The following is a 23,685-nucleotide window of genomic DNA, read 5'->3' as shown; positions in this document are numbered from 1 at the left end:
GAAAGGCAGCGCTGAGGTGCCTGAGGAGGTATCCAGGTCTGGGTTGAGGGGTACGTTGAAATCACCTCCCAAAAGTACTTTCCCTTCCTTAAAGGAGAGCAAGAGATCGCTCATTTTCCTGAAAAATGATACCTGATGTTCATTTGGGGCATATATGTTTGCCAGTGTGATCGGCCTAGAAGCATAGGTACCTTTAATGAACGCAAATCTCCCCTCAGGATCTAACAAGGAATCTGAAAACTTGAATGGGGCATGTTTAGAGACGAGTATGGAAACCCCTTTGGTCTTTGCAGTAGGATTTGTAGAATGAAAAACAGTCTGGTATATATGGTTGGTCATTTTTGGGATGGAATTAGATCGAAAGTTAGTTTCCTGAAGGAGGATAAATTGAGCTTTTTGTTTGGTGAGGGAAAACGGGACCTGCAAACGCTTTTCAGGCACATTGAGGCCTTTCGCGTTAAGAGAAACACATTTCAGCGATAGAGGAGCATGGGAGGGCATTTTTTCTGCGTAGAAAATAAGTGGGTTCCGATGCAAGGTTCGAGACCCGGGTTTTTATTTATCTCCTCTGACAATTGTCAGTTCATGTCGGGGTGTGCTAGACAGCTGCTATATAGGGGGGTGTTGGGGTAGATCTCATGGAGTATTTAGAAGATAAAAAATAAAGGGGGAGAGTCCCGCACAGGGTAAGACAGACCAACAAAGAGGGGATCAGATAGAGCGAGAGAGGTATAGAGTGGGAAGAAGTACCAGAGGTGGAAGTGGAAATGCCAATCCACCTATTAGAAAGGGGGCTGGTTGGTCAGCAGACTAGATCCTAGTACCACTGCTGGGGGTTGGTGAGAGTGTCTGGAATCCTACTCTGTGGCCGCAGGGAGGATTGAGAGTAGGTAGTAGTGTAAGGGGGAATAGTGCAAGATTGAGAACGGGACACTTGATTCATTCAACTTAGGACAAACAACCTGAGTACCTGCCACTGGGGATTAAGTGTATGAGATAATGTCCAGAGGCAAATAGAGATTTAAAACGTGTGATAAACAGAAATATAAGCATAAACCTAGAAATCGTGACACATGACTCCATGTGCTTGCCTCTCCATCTTGTTATTATGGGGGGTCTCACCGCCATAGGCGTACATAATCGAAATCTTCTGCCGTGAATGTATAAGGGTAGATATCTGTAACTCTTCATCTCAAAGTTAGGTAATGAGAGGTGCTGAGAATGGGAGGAGAGTCCTCCCTTCTCCAACGTTGTACAGGAATTACCCACACATTGACCTGAGAGCAAGCCTCTGTGCTGGTAAATCCCGCAGGTTTTGATAATACTATAGTCCTATGAGCCCCCAAGGCATTTTGCGCGGCATTCCATATATGGTTGGGAGGATAGCGGATAGTGTTATAGGATATTGGTCACTCAATATGCCCAAATGTCAATGTCCTCAACAATGCATACCATTGAGAGGACCTGCGTAATTTTAGAGAAAGAAGGGATCCGCATGTATCTGCCTCGGTGACTCCTAGTTATCATACATATCTACATGCCATTAACATACTTAGACGGTTGATGCATATATCCATAGGAAGTTAGAGGAATGTTGGGGAAAAGGGGAGAGGAGGGAGGTAGGAGAGGGAGAGGAAGCAAGGGGACGAGTATTGGGGGGAGAGGGTTAGGGGAAAAGGGAAGGGACAGGTGGGAGAGGGAAAAAAAAAGGGGGGGGGAATGGGGTAAAAGGAAGGGCAGGGGGAGAGGAGGAGGAAAGGAAGGGAAGGATGGGGAGGTGTGGACAGGGATAGGGAGGAAGGGTTAAGAGGGTCCGAGGAGGGTAGGTGTTAAACCAATTACTTTGATAATATTGAGATGATTTCTCCCAAAGATCTAGGAACGATGTATGTGTTCATCGTCTGAGGAGGTCGTCTTCCAAGGCTTTGATGGGAATGTAGATTTTTAAGAGTCCTCTGTGTGGGTGGTGCCACAGGTATCAAAGTACTGGTTCTATAGCTTGTTGGGAGATTTCTGCAATCCGTGGAAGTCAGATAGAAACACTGTCTCCAGTCTCATTAACTGCAGTCTGTAAAAGAAAAATGAAAGGAAAAAGAAAACAGAAAACGACCGGGAGGCGATATGTCGGTGAAGTTCAGGCGATCAATTCTATGTTTTTGATGTCCCCGTGTATGCTTTTCCTCTGTCTTAAGGTGAATAATGCGGGCTGGCTTCGGGTATAATAGTCGACAAGTGAAGATGATAGTAGACTTCTTGCTCGTAAGGACCCTACTGCCTTGGAGGTTCTGATCGATAAAGTCATAAAACATGCGGGCACATGGAAAAAACATCTTTTTCTGGGCAGATGGAGGCAGTTCGGTTCCTCGTTGTGTATTAGTCCAAAATTATTTGTTCATGGGTTATAGAGACTGTCTTAGTATTCGCCGCCTTTTGCGATAACCAGGAGAAATCAATAGTGTTTGCAGGACCTTGTTTAGAACCATGTTGTAAGTCTTTCCAAGGTCGGGACGACATGTGGGTAAGTTGTAGTCCCCAGCTCACAGGGAACACTGCAGGCCTCTCTTGCGTACATACTGGAGACGAGGCAGGAAATCCATAACAAAATAGAAAAGAAAAAAAAGGAAAGAAAAAAACTAGAAGCTGTAACAGTAACGTGAATCTCTCTGGGTTAACCGACCTACTTAGGCAGTGTCAGGATGTCAAAGAACTGTGTTTTTCAGGCTTCATGGTTGTTCCTGCGGGGGGTTGCAGGTTGTCCCATGGCGTGATATTCCGAGTCTCGGCGGGAGGAATGAGCTCCAGGAGAGGGGGGTCCCGATCTCCTGCGTCTAGAGCGGTGTCTCTGCGCTTTGGGTGAGGGATTATGTGTTACCGGTCTCCATGGCTCAGACGGAAGTGGAACGCACACCAGTCCGGAAGTTCCATCATCGGTAAATCGAGCTGCTCACAGAAGGCTGGGAGATCGTCTGGCAATCTTAGGAGGGCAGTGCGGCCCCTAGCGGTGGCGGACAGGTAGAAAGGAAACTTCCAGCGGTATTGTATATTCCGCGCTCTAAGTTGGTCCAGCAGGGGGCGCAAGGCTCGCCTGTTCTGCAATGTAGGTGGAGAAAGATCCTGAAAAAGCTTAATCTCAGTGCCATTGTGATGTATTTGGCCTCTTTCCCTAGCTTTTCTCAGGATTTCTTCTTTAAGCGGAAAGTTCACAACACAACATATAACATCCCTCAGGGGCTCATTGTCTCCAGGGGGAGGCCTGAGGGCTCGGTGTAATCTCTCCATCTCGATTGGGGAGTCTGGTGGACGATCTAAAAGATCATTAAAGATGGCGCAAACAACCTGGGGCAGGGAACCCACCTCTAAGCCCTCGGGTACACCCCTGACTCGGATGTTATGCCTCCGTCCTCGGTTATCGAGGTCTTCGACTTGGCGGTGTAAATCATATAGATATGAGAGTTGGGCATCATACGTGTGCTGCACTTGCCTGATGGCAGCTGTATGGAGCTGCGTAGTTTGCTCCACGTCCGTTATACGGGTCGCCACTGCCTGAATGTCCATCTTGAGGTCTAATATTGCCGCTTTCAAGGTGCCTGTAATGTTACTGGTAATGTCTGAAGCGACATGTTGTAAGTCCGACAAGTTAACCGCTTGGCTAAAGCGGTGGGTCCGGGTATCCCTGTCTTCTAGCTGAGAGTCTGAGTCATGACTGGGAGAGATAGGGCCTGAGGCCTGTGGTGTCTGCGAGGCCTCGTGGTCGCCAGAGCGGAGTGTACGGAATATCTCCAGGATGTTGCGACTGAGCTGTGTGGTCGGCTTCTTCGGTGTCCGGGAGGCCGAGACACTCCTGTTGGATTTCCCCATCATGGATTAAAGCATTGATTCCCTGTATTATGCTGAATTTAATCCTCGATCGGCAGGAGCTCTGCGTTCAAGCGACCATTCCGGACTCCAGCCAGGCCACGCCCCCAACATATAATCTTTATTAACAAATTTAAACTTTATAGTAATGGAAACAATAATAATCTAACAATCAAAACATATAGAATTATAGATCATGATATAAGGGAGGGGTGGAATGGGACTACTCTCGAGGGGGATGAGGATGAGTTTGCTGTGCCCTATACATTGGGACACGGGCAGTGTCATAGGTGGGGGGAGGTAGGATGGGATACATTGGTGGTCGGGGGTACTGGACAGAAGATGGAGCAGGGTATTGTAGATTGGAAGGCCCAGGATATTGTATGGTTCTAGGGTCAAAATTGGAATACATCTCACTGTTTTGCACATTGACGTCTGGTCTGGAGGATGGACAACTTTTGTTTTGATATGATTCAATGACCCTAAGAATATCACTTCGCATTGAACATTGCCATTTTTTGTCAACAGAATCTATGAGTGGTAATAGACTTCTGGGTAAAGGCAGCACTTTCTCACATTTCTTTGTGATGTGCAGCCAACATCTGCTTTACCACCTCCACAAAGTCTTCACATTGTTGCTGTTTGGTTTTATTTTTTTTCTAATTTGCGCTGGCTCCGGTTCATTATCGATTGGACTGCGTGGCTCATTTTCCTCAAATGGAGGACAAATCGACAATGGAGGATCAGCCACATCCTCCTGCTGCTTGGTATCCTGCTCATCCTCTGTTTCCGAGTCCACGTTGCATTCAGACCTGAAAAGAAATATAGAAAAAACAATCTCTCTCTCTCTCTCTATATATATATAAATAATATTAATAACCCTACCTGATTATATACTTACTCCCTCAGCTCCATCACTGGTTTTAGAAATTGAAGGTCCAAAAAATGGCAATAAACTTTAGATTTTTTGGCACCTGATCCACTTCTTGTTTGTGTTTGTTTTTTTAGCTCCCTCCTGTAGTTGTCTTTCAAGGTTTTCCAACTTTTTTTAAGTTGTTCAACTGAAAGATATGAAACTATATAATATTTTTATTTACAGATATCTTGCCACAGGAAATAGCTACTCATCACCACAATATGAATATCGACCATTAGTGAGATTGTGAAGCTAATGTGTGATGATATATGGAATCGAAAGAAAGAATTCAAGAATTGATTCGTTCACAGATAAGACCCGAGGCTGGGGTAGACAGCCACACGCCTTCACGATCCCCTAATAAGAGATCAAAAAAGCTGGTAAGGGGTAGTTTATTTAAAGGTGGAGGAACCATTCTGTCACCACATTCTTCCGGGTGATAAGGTCGTATGTTACACACCGTTTGGATGACTGTTAATCCCTCCTTGGAAAGATTACTCTGCCAGTGAACTTTTCACTTCACCTACTTTGGAGTTGGACTGTACAATTTCATTGATTCTATGGGTCAAACTTTATATTTTGATTCTTGATGACAACCAAATTGTTTTTTCACTGTTAGCTCACTATATATGGGTGTACAATGTGTATATAATAAGGTGATCACATTATTCTATTTTTGATTTTATTTCACATATTGCAGCACAGCTATTTTTTCCTTTTTTGTTTACTAAGTGGATGTGTCTCACATTTGTAGTTGCAGCTATTTCTTATATCATTTATTGTAGAATTTCACATATTTGTCTTTTTGGTATTGCGCAGTAATTTTACCAGTTTAAAGTGTGATGATATATGGAATTGAAAGAAAGAATTCATGCCATTACCAAATAAAGAGAAGTGGAAATATGTTGCCGATCACTTCTGGAGTAAACCAAACTTTCCTAACTGCCTGGCAGCTATTGATGGAAAACACATTAGGGTTATAAAACCCTGTCACAGTGGAAGCAGATATTTTAATTACAAGAAGTATTTTTCAATTGTTCTTATAGCTGTTGTAGATGCAGACTACAAGTTCCTATTTGTTGATATCGGAGCATTTGGAAGTTGTACAGACTCAACTGTTTTCCAAAATTTCGGAAAGTGGCTAGTTGCAAAGAAACTAGATTTACCAGGGAACAAACCACTACCTGGGACTGAAAATCCAGATATGCCTTTTGTGTTTGTGGCTGATGAGGCATTCGCTATTAATGAACACCTAATGAAACCATACTCACAGCAATCTTGACCCCCGGAAGAGAATATTAAATTACCATCTCTGCCGGGCACGCAGGCTAGTAGAATGTGCTTTTGGAATACTTGCCAACAAATGGCAAATTTTCCACAAACCAATCAATCTCAAAATAGAAAATTCTATTAAGTAATAAAAGCAGCATGTGTTCTACATAATTTGTTACGGGAGAGAGATGGTGTAAATTTTAAGGACACTTTGGAACACAATTTAGAACCCGCTGAGTTTGTCCATGTTTGTGGTCCGACAGTTGGATTCGCAGTAAGGGATAAATTGGCTGATTATTTCATGAGCCCTGCTGGTGAACTTAGTTGGCAGGGTGATATGATATAACCCTTTCTTCAATCCACAAATTAAAACATATTTTCTTCTATTCAAAGATATTCAAAAATATTTGCAATAAGTATTTGTTGTAACACCATTAAATAGTTTTTGATTAGCTTAGAACAATTCCTTATTCTATTTAAACACGGATTTAAAAATATTAAACTTTGTGTCTCTTTTGTATTATATAGTATTTTCAGTTTATTGCATACTGTATATTTTGTGATTGTTTGTGTCATGTAATAAACCTAATAAAATATGTTTTTTTTTTTCTTTTATATATGTAACAAATAACTTTCAAACATCACTACTGAATGTGATTACGTTTCTGGATTTGGGACTAGTGGGAACAGGATTAGGGTTAGGGATTTTGTACTAGTGGGAGCGGGATTAGGGTTAGGGATTTGGGACTAGTGGGAGTGGATTAGGGTTAGGGTTCTGGTTTTGGGACTAGTGGGAGCAGGATTAGGGTTGGGGTTAGGGTTAGGGATTTGGGACTAGTGGGAGCGGGATTAGGGTTAGGGATTTGGGACTAGTGGGAGCGGAATTTGGGTTAGGATTAGGGTTAGGGATTTTGGACTAGTGGGAGCAGGTTTAGGGTAAGGGTTAGGGATTTGGGACTAGTGAGATCATGTGACTTTCCCACAGCTAGTCCTATTGTTGTGGATGCTATCTTTCTGCTTGCATGTTTATCCTTTGTGAGATTATGTAAAACAAGCAGTGTCTTGTAAAGTAACAAGCAGTGTCTTGTTTTACTTCAAATCCTCATTTTTCTGGTATTGATTCTTTTTTTGGCACTTTAATTTAGTTTTGTAGGCACTTTGATGGTCTATTTAATCATTTTGACCTTCCCACAATTTCATTCCTGTTGTTGTAGATGCTTTCTTTTCTGCTTGCATATTTACCGTTTTGTGAGATTATGTGACTTTTCTACAGCTAAGGGCAGATTATAGGCACTATTCAGGTGTTTTTACAGCACTTTCAATTCATTTCAATGGAGAGGGGCTTTTTTGCAGTGCTTTTTTCGACGCCCAAAAGCTGTTCCAAAGATGCCACTTGCAGGACTTTTCTCAACGCCCCACCAGCGCAACGCCTCAGTGTGAAAGGGTCCATTGAAATGCATGGGGAGTATTTTATGAGCATTTTAATAGCGCTATATTTAGCGCTAAAACACAGCAAAAACGCCTCAGTGTGAAAGGGGTCTTACACCGAAGTGCACCACAACACACAGTATGTGTACTGTAGTGTGTTGTGCTCTACTGTACAAAGAATTGGGGTGCCATTCACAATGAGTCTATGCATCAGGTGCATTGCGGAAAAGATCATTCAATCATGCAAGTGTGAAAGGACCCTAACTTAAAGCTCACCTCCAATTGCAATTAAAAATGTAAAAAATTCATTTTCCTAACAGCTGCCAAATTTAATAAAGTCAGTTTTCACTGAAAGTTCACCTTCTTTCAGGTGCTGTCCCCTGCAGATGTTCCTCCCTATTGTCTAGCACCATCCCTCTTCCAGGTTGAATTATACCCAGTGTAAAAAAATTGAGTTGGCTTTAAAGCATGGAAAAAAAATATTTCCCATTGCTTTTTCATTACATGCATATTTCCCTGTGATATGTCTCTTTAAAAACACTGCAAATACTGAAAAATACCTGATAATCTTGCCAGAGTCAGCTCTTATCTTCCTGCTGTGGGCTGACAACACTGCAACTGCTGCACTAAAGTGGCAATAGAGGAGTAGGAACAGCAGGCAGCTGGTATGGGGAAAACAAGAGGCTGTAATCAAATGCCACGTACACACGGTCGGAATTTCCAACAACAAATGTTCAATGTGAGCTTGTTGTCGGAAATTCCGACCGTGTGTGGGCTCCATCGGACAAAAAATTTGAGAGCTGGTTCTCAAATTTTCTGACAACAAAATCCGTTGTTGTAAATTCCAAGCGTGTGTAGACAATTCTGACGCACAAAATTCCACGTATGCTCTGAATCAAGTACAAGACAGAAGTGATCGGTCTGTAAAAAATAGTGTTCGTAATGGAGATAGCACATTCGTCACGCTGCAAAGTTTTTCATCTTTTAATGCAGCGCATTCTCTTCTTCTTTATAATGCTAGAATAATTAAGTTGTTTTGCTGTTGATATTCACACAGAGTTCTGACAAACTGATTTCTTTATTATTTCTCGTGATCTCATGAATAATCTTTATTATTTTTTTTTGCCAGATCTCCAGAATAATGTTTATATTTTTTTTTTAAAGTGATCAACTATTTTTTTATGTTTTTACAAGATCTCCTGATTTTTTTTCCTAGTAATCTCCATAATATATTTTTTTTGTTTTGTGTGTCAAGTTACCACAACACCATTATTATCTTATATTTTTTAACCTCAAGGAGATTGGTTGGTGTTGGTGTCACTTGTTAATTTGACATTTTTGAAATGTACCTGCCTACTCACAAACAAGTTGTCCTTTTGAACTAAAACACATAGCCAGGTATTTGTGATAAAAAATAGACATTTATTAGGGGTCATAACAAAATAAAGAGGAAGGCAACGCTGGATAAACTGGTGAAATTGGCGAAGCCTTTGTACCCCAGGGCACAAATCAATTATTTGACAAGCAAAATTGGTAGCCTGAGTAGTCCATTTAATAGGGAGCACAATCCGGTCAAGGACTCCAAGAGACCAGGAACAGCAGCAGATAACATATATGTCCCGGGGCTGTGGTCATACAACAGCCTGCGTCTTTTGTCAGACCAGACTGAACCCAGGCCATCACACTCTTGTCTTCCTTCCATGCTTGCTTCCATGCTTGCTTCCAGGCTGTGGCTCTGGTGTTGGAGTTGTGGCAAGAGGTGGAGGAGGAGGATGGTCCAACTCACACAGGTGGGTTTTGCTTGTGAGTTCGCCCCTCAACCCCTTATTTAGAGCCAGATAAATCACTTCCTCACAAATGAGGCATTGGCCCACCTCCATTTCCTGCATTTTGCTGGAAGCCATGCAGACATAGGCCTCTTGAATATTGGGGGTGGTTCTGAGGGCTGCAGTAGCCTTCCGAATCAAAGAAAGCGCTGACTCCGGCACATTCCTCCCCTTCCTGGTCCTTTTTGTTGGAAGGCGTAGAGGAAGAACCTGCAATTCGATCAGGCTACTGGACCAGGCCACCTCCTGGCTGCCACTTTCCCCCGCCACACTTTGACAAAGTTGATCTTTGTAAGTTTCTGAGTTGTGTGTGATTTATGGTTTTAAACATGCCTGTTTAACCCAAAAAAGGCTATATACTGTCAAACATAAAAATGTTATACAACAAATATGTTGGTTGGTTCAAAAACCCTTTTCTAACGCACATGTGAATAAAATGTTTTATACTTAACAATGTGTGGCTTCTTCTTTCAATGCTCAATACCAGTTTTTGGAGTAAGTTGGTGTTTACAATGACAATTGGGGTTATTAACTAAAGGCAAATTCACTCTGCACTACAAGTGCACTTTTAGTTCACTTTCAAGTGAACTTGTAGTGCAAAGTGAATTTTCCTTTAGTAAATAACCCCCTCAGTGCTCTAAAATTAGCCCCAATCAGGTCATTTTCGGGACTCAAAACAATTAATTCATGGTGCTGAAAAGGCTGATTATTTTTAGCATTAATGCATTACATACATTAGCAACAAATTAATGTATGCAGACTCACAACATAATAGTTAGCTGAAGAAGAGATTGTCACCTCATGTATCAAATAAATTATGTTTGCACTATTGAAGAAAATGGCCAAAAAGAAAAGCCCATTGGAGAACCTAGGAGACAGATAAAAGAAACACAAGCAGTAAATCAAATGAAATATGAGTTCAGTTTAAAATAAAAATGTATTTGAAAAATGTTTATTAAACATTTGCAGGCATATCAATGGCCCCCCTACCTACAAAGTAGGGCTGTTGAAAATAATTGTAGCATCGATGCATCACGATTCGACCATACACAATGGCATTGATGCTACGACTGGCATAATCGATTTTTGGATGACGTCGTCCTCACGCCGCGTTATGCCCCGCCTTTGCGACCAAGCGGAGCCGAAAGCTGCCGAAAAGCAGCGGGAGTAAGCCGCGCCGGCTTTTCCCGCTTCCTGCCTCCCACTGACGTCATCCCCTGCTGCCCTGCGTCGCTTCTCGATGCTGTGTACACTTTGGCGGGGACATGGAGCGCCGGTGTTTGGAACTGCTGCGAGTGGCGGCGGCGGCCAGCTTGTGGGGCACGGAGCTCCGAGGGGGAGAGTGGAGCCGCGGCATATCCAGCCAGGTGTGACGGATCAGCCAGGTGAGGGGGCCGCGGGGAGGACACTGAGGGGGGTGGACGTGCCAGACTGTGCTATCCAAGCCAAGCTGACCAATACCCCACCCCCCTCACCACTAACCTCACCATACTGTTTCATTACTATAGCACTCCCCCGCCCAATGACACCATGGACCAATTCCCATCCTTCTCGACCAGCATCCACACAGTCCTCTGCTCCCCCCTTCTCTACACAGTGAGCATGCAGATAGGGCAATAAAAAACAAAAAATGGTGTGCAGTGTGCAGTGCTTTGTGGTGATGTACAAAAGAGTGTTATTAAGTAGTGAATAAATATAGTCCTGAAATATATAAATCTGTGATCTGATTGAAAGAAATCTTTTGTGTATTCAAAGTAATTCCAGTAATTCCAGTGCTGAGTGTGCTCTGCTGTGTTCAAATCATTCACCAGAAATCAGGAATTATTTGAACACAGCAGAGCACACTCAGAACTGGAATTACTTTCAATACACAAAAGATTGTCCCCCCCTCTCTCCCCCCTCCCCCCCCCCCCTTCCCCCCTCCTACCCTTTCCCTCGCCCCTCCCCCCTCCTCCCCCTCCCCTCCACTTTCCCCGCCTTTCCTTCCCTTCCCTTTCCTGCCTGTCCCCCCCTCCCCTCCTTGTCCTTCCTGGCTCCTAACCCCTTTCCCCTTTCTCCCCACCCCCTCCCTCTCACCTCTCCTTCCCCTTCTTTTTCCTCACCACGCAATTAATGTTTTTACCACCACAACATTATTATATTTACTACCATTCTATTACTATTCTCTACCAAATTAGAGTCCGGTCATAGATCCTCCGTGTCCGCCGCGGGGGGATTCTGTGTTGGGTTCCACTGTCCCACTGCTTCTGTTCGAGCGGGTGAGCCTGTCCTTAATGTTACTATGTATGTACTGTGATCTGTGATTACAACTGTGACTTATTATGTTTGCTGCTTTAAGGAAAACCGCCTAGGTTAATGAGATTATTTCAAAGGGTAAAGGTACCATCATCCCAAGTATCAAGTTCAAGAAAAGGAAGGGGGAGGGGGACAGCCGCAGTTAGCTGCTCCTGTCAGCCAATGTCTCCACCCCCCGACAGGGAAAAGAGGGGGACTATTACGGTACTCAATGTAAGTATGTAGTAAACATAAGGGGTAAAAAAGGGGAATAACAGGTTTTATAAAAATTCACTTTTAATAAAACAGTATTTAAAAAGTTACAATACCGCATACAGTTGCGATTTGAAACAATGACAATACATACAACCATAAAAAGGAAGGGGGGGGGGGAAGGAATACCACAGTTGGACCAGTGGATTCCACCCAATTTTGATGGTAGATATATATATAACTTAAGTTCTCGACCGGTTTTGCGGTTCTCACCGCTTCTTCAGGAGAGCCATATCTATAGTGTGACATAAGATAGTTGTAACAAATACAGACATCTCAACAAGTGCATATGATACAATTATTACCGCAGCAGAGTTATTAATGATACATCAAAACCATTACATACAAGTTATAAACAATAAGGACAAGCTCACCCATTCAGGAATACTCTGAGGGTATGCAAGGCCCCATGTGATTCCCCCTGCGGCGGACACAGGGGATGACAAACAGCCTCTGGTGGATAAATTTTGAATAAATGAATTGTACAAGTCACCAGACTATGATATCCAGAAAAAGGTGGGGTATAAAGGTGCCAGTAATATATCTGTCAGAAATTCCGAAAGAATGGTGCAGTGGAGGGGCAGAAAAAATGATGTGATATTGCTTGAGATATTAGGGTACTGGGGAGACAGGAGAGGGAGGAGGGGAGGGGGGGGATTGAGGAGGGAAACGGAGAGAGGGGGGGAAAGAGGGAGAGGGAGGAAAGGGGGAAAAAGGAAGGAGGGGGGAGGGAACGAGGAGGGAAAAGGGTGAAACAGGACAGGGGAGCAGAGGGGGAAACAAAGAGGAGAGGGAGACGGGGAGGAGAAGGGAAGGAGAGGGGAGAGGGGGGAAAGGGAGAAGAGGAAGAAGGGGAGGGGGGACAGAGAAAAGTGAGGAAGGGGGGGGGGTGAGGATAAGGGAGGGGAGGAGAAGGCGGGGGATAGGAAGGAAAGGAACCCAGTAATCCCATCCATGCAAGAAAAAGGTAAACGGCTAGAAAGAACTGCACACTGATAGTATTAAGACTGACACTCACCACCTGGAGATTAATTGGCTATATGACGCATAAGCTGGGATGGATAAGAGCTTCCCATTAAGAGGACCGTAGAACAGAGAGGTCAGGGAGGACCATGAAACTGTTAGCAGTAAGAGCCCCCTAGAGCTGGAACCATTAGTGCGTAAAAAGGGGGGGAGGTCACAGCAGCAACTGAAATCAAAATTTATGTATGTGGTATGTATGTGGAAATCAAAGTTTATGTAGTGATGAGAAGGGAGGGGATGATGAGGTCACTGACTCCACATGGGTGCCTGATAGGAGAGAGGAGGAGGAGGAGGCACATCACCAACGAGGCAGGATGCCCTCCAGGGGCCAGCTTAAGGGCAGAACACTGACTGCATCAGACGGCAGAGCTCTGCATATGCAGGGCGCTGCTATCTCTGCGCATTATTCCAAAAGTCCTTTGGTGTGGGTCTTTTTTGAGATGAGTGCATCAGATCACACCGCTGCTATCTGCAACATATGTCTCAAGCATATCTCGCATGGCCAAAACATCTCCCGCTTGGGCACTACATGCTTGACCAGACATATGTTGACCTGCCATGCAGTTCGTTGACAAGCGTACCTAAAAGACCCACACCAAAGAACAAAGTGGACCTCTCCTTGCTCCTCATAAGCTGGGATCTCCAACCCCACTATACCTTCAGTCCTCTCTGAGACCTGCACTGGGAGGAATGAAGGTGTAGAATTAGGTGTGTCACAGCCAAGTACTTGCTGGCAATCTGCTATCGGTACACCAACGTCAGATTGTACCAGGCAGATTTCCCTGCCTCAGCTGCTGCACCGCAAAAAGAAGTTCGCTCCCAGCCATCCATATGCCCAGCGGTTGAATGCTAGCTTGGCAAAATTGCTAGCACTTCAACTGCTACCTTTTCAGTTGGTAGACTCTGCCCCCTTCCGTGAGTTTGTGGAATGTGCGGTTCCTCAGTGGCAGGTTCCCAAACGCCACTTTTTCTCACGGAAGGCAATTCCGGCTCTCTACCGGCATGTGAAAGGCAATGTCTTGGCCTCGCTGGACAGGGCGGTCAGTGGTAGGGTGCATATTACCGCTGACTCATGGTCCAGCAGGCATGGACAGGGACGTTACCTAATTTTCACGGCGCATTGGGTGACTCTACTGGCAGCTGGGAAGGATGCAGGACAAGGTGCAGTAGTGTTGGAGGTTGTTCAGCCACCACGCCTCCAAAATGCTACTACTGGTGATTCTGACACACCTCTCTCCTCCACCCCCTCCTCTTCTTCCTCCATGGCCTCTTCCTGTGCTTTGTCCTCGGAACCAGCGGTGCTCCGTAGGCATTCAAGGGGCTACACAAGTATGCAGGCCAAAAGATGCCATGCGGTGCTTGAGCTGGTGAGCTTGGGGGACAGGAGCCACACTGGGGCAGAGATTCTGTCAGCTTTGCAGGGGCAGGTTCAGAGGTGGTTGACACCACGCCAGCTAAAAGCCAGGAATGGTGGTTTGCGACAATGGCACCAGGCTCCTCTCCGCCCTTCGACAGGGACAACTGACCCATGTGCCCTGTTTGGCTCATGTCCTTAACATGGTGGTGCAGCGGTTCTTGGGCAGGTACCCGGACTTACAGGATGTCCTGAGGCAGGCCAGGAAAGTCTGTGTGCATTTCCGCTGGTCATATAATGCCAGTGCTCAGCTGGCTGACCTCCAAAAGGAATTTAACCTGCCCAAGAACCGCCTAATCTGTGACATGCCCATCAGGTGGAACTCAATGTTGGCCATGCTGCAGCAGCTGCACACACAGCAAAGGGCCATCAATGAGTACCTGTGTGACTATGGCACCAGGAAAGGGTCAGGGGAGCTTGTTTTTTTTCCCCACGCCAGTGGGCCATGATCTGGGATGCATGCACTGTCCTGTCACCATTTGAGGAGGCCATGAGGATGGTGAGCAGTGACAGTGCATGCATTAGTGACACTGTCCCCCTTGTCCACCTGTTGGAGCACACGCTGCGTGGAATAATGGACAGGGCACTTGAGGCAGAACAGAGGCAGGAAGAGGAGGACTTCCTTAGTTCTCAAGGCCCCCTTTATCCAGACAGTGTTCCTGCATGCCTGCCGATCACACAGAAAGAGGAGGAGGAGGAGGAGGAGGAGGAGGATTGTGTCAGCATGGAGGTGGAGCCTGGCACTCAGCATCAGCAGAAGTCTTTAAGGGATAATTTACAATCCCAAGAAACCCATGGACTTGTACGTGGCTGGGAGGAGGTGGCTGCAGATCATGTCGTCCTTAGTGACCCAGAGGACTCCTGACTGAATGCCTCAGGAAAACCTACCCTGCATGGCCTCCCTGATCCTGCAAAGCCTGCGGAAGGATCCTCAAATTTGTGGTATCAAGGAGTGGGATCGTTACTGGCTGGCAACCCTCCTTGATCCACGTTACAAGGGTAAGGTTGCGGACCTTATCTTGCCATTGCAGAGAGAGCAGAGGATGAAACATCTTCAGGAGGCCTTGCAGAAAGGTCTGTGCAATGCGTTCCCAGAGAATGGGAGGTTACAAACTCCTGTTCCTAGACAACGTATTGCTGAGGCTTCGGTCAGTCCAAGAAGGAGCAGTGGAGAAGGTGGCTGTCTGACCAGACAATTTTTTAGTCCGCAGCCCCAAGGTATGATTGGTTCCAGCAACCATCGCCAGCGTCTGTTTTACATGGTACAGGAATACCTAGGGGCAAGATCTGACTTGGACACCTTTCCCACCGAAAATCCTCTGGGTTACTGGGTCTTGAGAATGGATCACTTGCCAGAGCTTGCACAGTATGCAATTGAGCTACTGGCCTGTCCTGCATCCACCGTTCTTTCAGAATGCACATTCAGTGCTGCTGGAGGCTTTGTAACCTATCACAGGGTGCGCCTGTCCACCGACTCGGTCAATCGGCTGACCTTCATAAAAATGAATCAGTCTTGGATCACCACCAGCTACCAAGCACCTGATGCTGATGTAACCGAATAATTTTTTTTGAAATGTCAGATTCCTTCAAGACTCCCTATGCTGATGCTGAGTGACTATCCTGTTATGCTGAGTGACTATCCTCTTCCTCCTCAATGATCATGCTGATAGCTTGTAAGAATATTTTTGGTTCTGGGCACCGCCACTAGGGGCTAAGGCCCAATTTTTCAGCCCCTGTTTAACAGGGGTGTGTAATTACAATTTTTAATGCAATAATTTGCAGCAGGGCTCATTCCTGCACTCCAACTAGAGAATCTGTGAGGGGTTGCGGTGTTGTGGCACCAGCACCAGTGCCTAAGGCCAAATTTTTCAGCCCCTGTTTAACAGGGGTGTGTAATTACAATTTTTGATGCAATACTTTGCAGCAGGGCTTGTTCCTGCGCTCCAACATGAGTATCTGTGAGGGGTTCCAGTGTTGTGGCACCAGTGCCTAAGGCCCAATTTTTCTGCCCCTGTTCAACAGGGACATGTAATTACAATTCTTGATCTAATATTTCACAGCAGGGCCTGTTTCTGCGCCCACCAAGAGTAACTGTGTGGACTTACAGTGTTCTGGCACCAGCACCACCAACACCACCACGAAAGGCCCAATTTTTCTGACCCTGTTCAGCAGGGGCATGTAATTACAATTCTTGATCTAATATTTCACAGCAGGGCCCTGTGAGGGCTTACAGTGTTGTGGCAACACCAACACCTAAGGCCCCAATTTCTGCAGAGTATATAGGACAGGCCCCTACTTTCAAACATCCAACTTACAAATGACTCCTACTTGCAAATGGAAGGAGACAACAGGAAGTGAGATGAAATCTACCCCTAAGAAGGAAAATTCTCTCCTGTAAGAGTTAATATGGGAAAAGCGTTTCTCCTCTCCACTGATGCTTTATCACCAATCCTTGTTTCACTAAAAACCCCAAATTGTCAAAAAAATTTGTCATTGGGACAGAAAGTGAGGTGAAATCTTCTGAAGAGGTGCACAGACAGCAAAACAAATGTCACAGGGGTGATAACCCTGCCCTATGTTTTCCAAAAAGCTTAAAATAGGTTTTTTGGCTGGAGCTACACTTTAAAAATGTACCAGTTCAAAATGACAAACAGATTCTACTTAACAACAAACCTACAGTCCCTGTCTTGTTTGCACCGCCAGTATACTGCTGTTCAGAGTATATAGGGCCTGGGGGCCCCACGCCTTTCCTTTTTTTAATTTGGGTTCGGGGTTCCCCTTAATATCCATACAAGACCCAAAGGGCCTGGTAATAGACTGGGGGGTGGGGGGTACCCATGCAGTTTGTCTCACTGATTTTCATCCATATTGCCGGGACCCGACATTACATTAATGCCACAAACAGTTTTAAATGACTTTTATTCCTTTAAAAATGTCATTTTGTGCAGGGACTGTTCTAAGCATCGGAAACACACGCCACTTTACAGGCATACTATAGACACCCCCAGGTACGATATTTAAAGGAATATTTCACTTTTTTTTCTTTAAGCATCATTAAAATCACTTCTCCCGAAAAAACATCAGTTTTTAAAACTTTTTTTTGCATCGATACATGTCCCCTGGGGCAGGACCCGGGTCCCCAAACCCTTTTTAGGACAATACCATGCAAATTAGCCTTTAAAATGAGCACTTTTGATTTCGAACCTTCGAGTCCCATAGACTTCAATAGGGTTCTAACATTCATGCGAAGTTTTGGTCTGTCGGTATGAACCGAACTGGGGGGTAATCGGCTCATCCCTATTCCTGGCAAACATCAGTATAACATTTATTTTAAGGAGCATTTAAAGACAAAATTATAAGATCCATTTATCAGATTCCTCACCCCCTCTGATGGCCCATTTAAAAATTTTAGGGGGGGTATGTTTTGGACAGGTAACCCTCTCCACTTAATTGAGAGCTGAATGCTTACTTACACTATTGGCAGCCCACTGGACAGGTAAGAAGTGTCATAATACAAAAATATGAATACACACTGTCCGAATTGAAGCACATTTTTACATTCTGCAATTACCTATCAAGATAATAGGAGAACTTTAAACAGTACCATTTGAAAGTATTCAGGCAGGCCCTTTCACTACATGCTTTGGTGAATTCATCCATAAATATGACCAAAAAAGAGGTAGGTATAGTGTGTATGGGTCTGGCAAAGTCAGCAGATAGAGGATTGGTATCAGCTGACTTAGCGGTTTGGGGGTGAAAGGGTTCCAAATGAGTTTGGGTCCCCCCAAAAAAAGCCTCTGGCACTATGCCTGAATTTAAGGACAACAATAACATTTGTACACATTTTAGGGGGTGTTTAGGGTAAAGCAGTACAATGGAGCTGACAAAATACATTGTTAAGTGACGAGGCGAGGTGTGTATGGGCCCAGGATAGCATGCTGGGGAGGTTAGTGAATGCAAATATGCATGAAGGACAAAAAAGGAACGTTAAAAACTTCCAGCATGCATGAGGATAAAGGGGACATTCACAGCATATTACAATCTTGGCAATTATGGAATGATGAAAGAAATACAATACATTAGCAAACATTAAATACATAGAATGTGATGTTAAAGGAGAAAACTTAATATAGTCCTTCTGCAGGACCTGAATGATAGCAGAACAGGTCTCTGGAATAATGATTCCCAGAGCCTGGGAGGAGATGCCTGTCAAGAACTTGATGTCCTGCAGACTTCTCTCCATTGCCAAGTACCGCAACATGGCGACTAGCCTCTGTTCAGGAGTGATGGCTTGCCACATGCAGGTGTCCTGCTTGGTAATATAAGGGAACAGCAAAGCCAACAAACGGTGAGAAACGGGGTCCGTCATCCAGAGATAATTCATGAAATCATAAGGATTATTCTCCTGGATCTCCCGCAACAAAGGCATGTGTGAGAATTGGTCACGGTGGAGCAACCAATTCTTTGTCCATGAACTCCTCCTCCCCCTGTTCATGGACTGGGCTTGGGTCAAAGTAAGAACCCCAACACCAAGCCCCCGCACAAACTCGTTCTTGGTGATCGGAATTTCCGACAACATTTGTGCGACCATGTGTATGCAAGACAAGTTTGAGCCAACATCCGTCGGAAAAAATCCAGGATTTTGTTGTCGGAATGTCCGATCGTCTGTACGTGGCAAAAGAGTTATGGAAATAGGGAGATGCAGATGTGCTTACATAGTCTAGCAGAGGAGAACAGGATTGACAACACTGCTTGTACTGAGAGGTGGGCCAAATGACCCCCTGTTCAGTTCGCAGCAGACCTTTCGAACATTGCAAATGTTTGGAACTGAATAATGAACCCCATTAAAGTCTATGGGGCCCGAACTGGAAAAATCAAAAGTGCCCATTTTGAAGGCTTATATGCAAGTAATTGGGCATACAATGGTTATGGGGGTCCATGTACTGCCCTGGGGGACATGTATCCATGAAAAACAAGTTTGTAGAAAACAATTTTAAAAAAGAAGTGTTTTACTGATGCCTAAAATGAAACCATAAAAATGAGAAATAACCATAAAAATGAAAAATTCCTTTAAATATAGTGCCTGGGAGGTTCCCTTAGTCTGCCTGTAGTGTGGCATATCTGTATCGTGTATAGAGCCTGCTGCAGCAATAATGACTTTCATAAAGCAAAAAAATGACATTTTTCCATTCAAGCTATCTTTATTTTATGAGCGAAGGCTTGGGGAGCCAGTCTGTATGATGAGGCCACAATTTTGTGCGCTCGGAACAAGATTAGAGATTTTTTGGATACATTCTGGTGTCTCTTTCGTAGACTTTAGATAGAAGTAACAGGTGCAGAAAAATTGAGCTTTGGGTGTTGGTGGTGCCTTCACAACGTATCCCTATAGAGGTACTCTTGATGAAAGCAAGAATTGGCCTTGTTGTCAAAAATCTAAATGCTATGCACCTGTCAAGCAGGTGCGGAAAAATTGGTCCTTGGGTGTTAATTGTGCCCATGAAACCTACACAAAAAACAATCTTACAGATGAAATGAACACCCACAAATCTAGGCGGCCTTGACAGTCCTGCAGAGATTTCCGATCCAGAAAGCACTTTATCGGTGACATCAGCATCAGGGGCTTGATAGCTGCTGCTAATCCAGGACTGATTCATTTCAAGTTCTGGCCAGTGGTTTATTCTTTAAGGTGTCCTCAAGAGATTTCATCTACTTCTCCCTCTGTGGGGGCGGGATGAGTTCCAAGACTTTCCCGTTGTAACGGTGGTCAAGCAGGGTTGCCAACTAATAGTGATCCTTCTCCTTTATGCCATGGTCCTTTAGTAGGCTTTGAAGAATGAGGGAGCTTATGCACCGCAAGTTTATGGAGGCATGAGAAGCAGATTCCTTAGGGTCACTGAGGATTACAGTATCTGAAACTGTCTCTTCCCAGCCACGTACTACCCTCAAGGGTTCTGGGGATGGAAAACCATCTATTAAGGGTTGGCATACATCTTGTTCTGCTTCAATGCCTCTAAATTTGCCAGAGTCCTCCTCCCTCTCCTCTTGAGTGTTCTCACAAATCAAGCGGTTTACGGCCAGGTGGAATTCCCACTGAATTTCAGCCAACTGAGCACTGGCTGTGTATGATCACCTGAAATGGCTACAGCCAGGCATGGTACATGTGTCAACTTTTCCTGTCTGAGGGTAGACAGGAGGTTTGTGCCATTATCGTACATCACCACAATTCCTGGCTCCAGCTGGTGTGGCATGAACAACCTCTGGGCCTGCCCATGCAGATCTGTCCCTTACACAGACCAACTGAAGCACTGCAAGTCACCTTTGAGCTTGACTCATTGAATAGCCCCTTGAATGCTTAGTGGGTACTTGTGGTTCACAAGACAATTCAGCAGAGGAGGGCATGAATGTGGAGGAGTAGGAGGGTGTAGAGCTGACAAATCTAGCATCACCACCACAAGCTGTATGGAGATTTGGCAGCACAACAAAAAAAGGCCCAAACAGCTGATCTGTGGGAAGTGGGCTGGGAGATAACAGCTCCACAATCTGGTGGAATAGGGTGGCTGCTGTCTACTCTTCCATGATGGCTGCCTCTTTCGGGTTGTGCTTCACCCTCACCTTCCTCCTCTGCTCTATCCGGCACCCTAGTCACATCAGTGACCTCCTTATCATCATAATCATCATCCCCTCCATCCTCATTAACACTGGAGACAACTTGGCAATACGCTGCAGCTGGTGGAGCATGACTTTCAATTTGTTGTTTATGAGTGTTTTCCCCTCTCTGTAGGCTCATGTTCCTACCTTCCTCAAGATCAGAACCAAGATCTGAATCAAATAATGGCTGTGCATTGTCAAGAAGCAAGTGGCTGACCCTGTGTTCAAATAACTCAGCTGACTCCTCTGTGCCTGATGCTGGGGCTATGACTGGAGTAGCTGTGGACAAGGAGGCAGAATAGGCCACTTTGGCAGGTGCAATGGACTGTGCACTAGTGTCTGCTTGGGTGACGGAGTATGAGGAGGATGGTATGGTTTAGTAAGCCAGTCCACCGCCTTCTCTGCCAACTATGACTGGATAGCACAGACAACATCACTAAACAGAGGAAATGATGCCCTGCCTGAGGATGGACCTTGTCCACGTGGATGCACTTTAATCAATGGAAAGTGGCATTTGGTGCACTTTACCTTGAGTACTCACTACACAGACACACTCCACTGATACACTACAATATACTGCAGTAAAACTGCACTCACACACTGAAATATACTGTGTTAAACATGCAGTAATGCACTGAAATTTACTTCATTAAAAGTGCACTAATGCACTGAAATATACAGCGTTAAATGTGCAGTAATACAGTGAAATATACTGCATTAGAAGTGCAGTAACACGCTGAAATATACAGCGTGAAACATGCAGTAACGCGCTGAAACATACAACATTAAACGTGCAGTAATGCACTGAAATATACTTTGTTAACCCTTTCCGGACCAGCCGCCGCAGTTATACTGTGGCAGGTTGTCTACCCTGCATGAGCCGTCGTAGCTGTACCCCTGGATCATGCACGCAATGTGTCCACGGAGCTGATGCATGTGTCCGGTGGACGCGATGACTGCCGGGCACCCGTGATTGCTCGTGACAGAGCGAGAACCGGGATCTGTGTGTGTAAACACACAAATCTGGGTTCTCTGAAGGGTGTAGAGACAGATTGTATGCTCCTACTAAGTAGGAACACCAATCGGTCTCCTACCCTAGTCAGTCCCACCCCCCACAGTTAGAACACACCTAGGGAACACAGTTAACCTCCTGATCGCCCCCTAGTGGTAACCCTTTCCCTACCAATGACATTTATACAGTAATCAATGGTGCTTTTTTAGCTATGATCGCTGTATAAATGTCACTGGTCCCAAAAAAGTGTCAAAAGTGTCTGATCCGCAATGTTGCAGTCATGACGAAAATCACTGATCACCGCCATTACTAGTAAAAAAAAAAAAAATCTATCCCCTATTTTGTAGTGACTATAACTTTTTCGCAAACCATATACGCTTATTGCCATTTTTTTTACCAAAAATATATAGAAGATTACATATCGGCCTAAACTGAGGGAAATTTTTTTTTTTTAAATTTGAGATATTTATTATAGCAAAAAGTACAAAATATTGTGTTTTTTTTGTTTATAAAACATTTTGTTTATGTTTTTGTTTATAGCGCAAAAAATATAAACCACAGAGGTGATCAAATACCATCAAAAGAAAGCTCTATTTGTGGGGAAAAAAGGACATTAATTTTGTTTGGGTAGAACATCGCACGACAGCGCAATTGTCAGTTAAAGCAACGCTGTGCCGTATTGCAAAAAATGGCCTGGTCAGAAAGGGGGTAAATTCTTCCCAGTACTCATACTAGTACTAGTAATCAGTACTTAAAAGGACACGTTTTAAGTCAGTTGATGCTGTAAAGAAGAAAACGGTGTATGTGTCGAAGCAGCTGACAGAAATTAATTTTTCTCCATGCCTTCGACCAGTGGAAAACAAGACTGCAGCAATGTATTAGTGCAAATGGGGAATATATTGATGGGGACAAGTATTACATTTGTAATACATATAAATAAAGGTGAGTTATTTAACCAGTCTTGTTATTTAATAGACACACCTCGTACAGCATTACACATGCAGTAGTGCACTGAAATATACAGCGTTAAATGTGCAGTAACGCACCAAAATATACTTAGTTAAACGTGCACTAACGAACTTAAATATACTGCGTTAAACATGCAGTAATGCACTGAAATATACAGTAACGTGCCAAAATATATTGCGCTAAATGTGCAGTAACGCACTGAAATATACTGTGTTAAAATTGCAGTAACACACTAAAATATACTGCAGGAAACCTGCCCTGACAAAATAAACTGACACTCAAGTAAAAATGAATGGTCCAACTACAGTACACTCATGCTTCACTATCACTAGATTCTCTAAACTGATTTTCTACACTGACAATAGAATCACTATAGTACACTATAGCACACTAACTTGCTAGCAGCATTGAACAGAGCCCTGTTCTATCACTTTCCACGCCAATATCACACTGCAAATGGCCACTATGGGGAGAATATTTTTATAGTGTAGGGTGGGACTAAGAGCAATGAGCCATGATTGGATATAGTCATCATTACTTTCTCCAATCATGGCTCTGATAGTGCTCTGTGCCCTGATTGGGCAAAGCTTTCCTTGTTTCAGCCAATCAGGGCATCCAATTAACTGTGTGGCGATGCAGTGTATTGTGGCCATTCGGGGGGACCGAGCAAATGGTTGAATGCCCTGATGATTCGGGTGTTTATTGAACAGCTGACCAGCCAATGTTCGGCCCAAACTCATGCTCATGCTAAACCATTCGCCCAACACTACTTGTG

Source organism: Aquarana catesbeiana, linkage group LG06 (assembly GCF_042186555.1).
Source record: "Aquarana catesbeiana isolate 2022-GZ linkage group LG06, ASM4218655v1, whole genome shotgun sequence".
Lineage (NCBI taxonomy): Eukaryota > Metazoa > Chordata > Amphibia > Anura > Ranidae > Aquarana > Aquarana catesbeiana.
Note: the sequence above shows the minus strand (reverse complement) of the source record.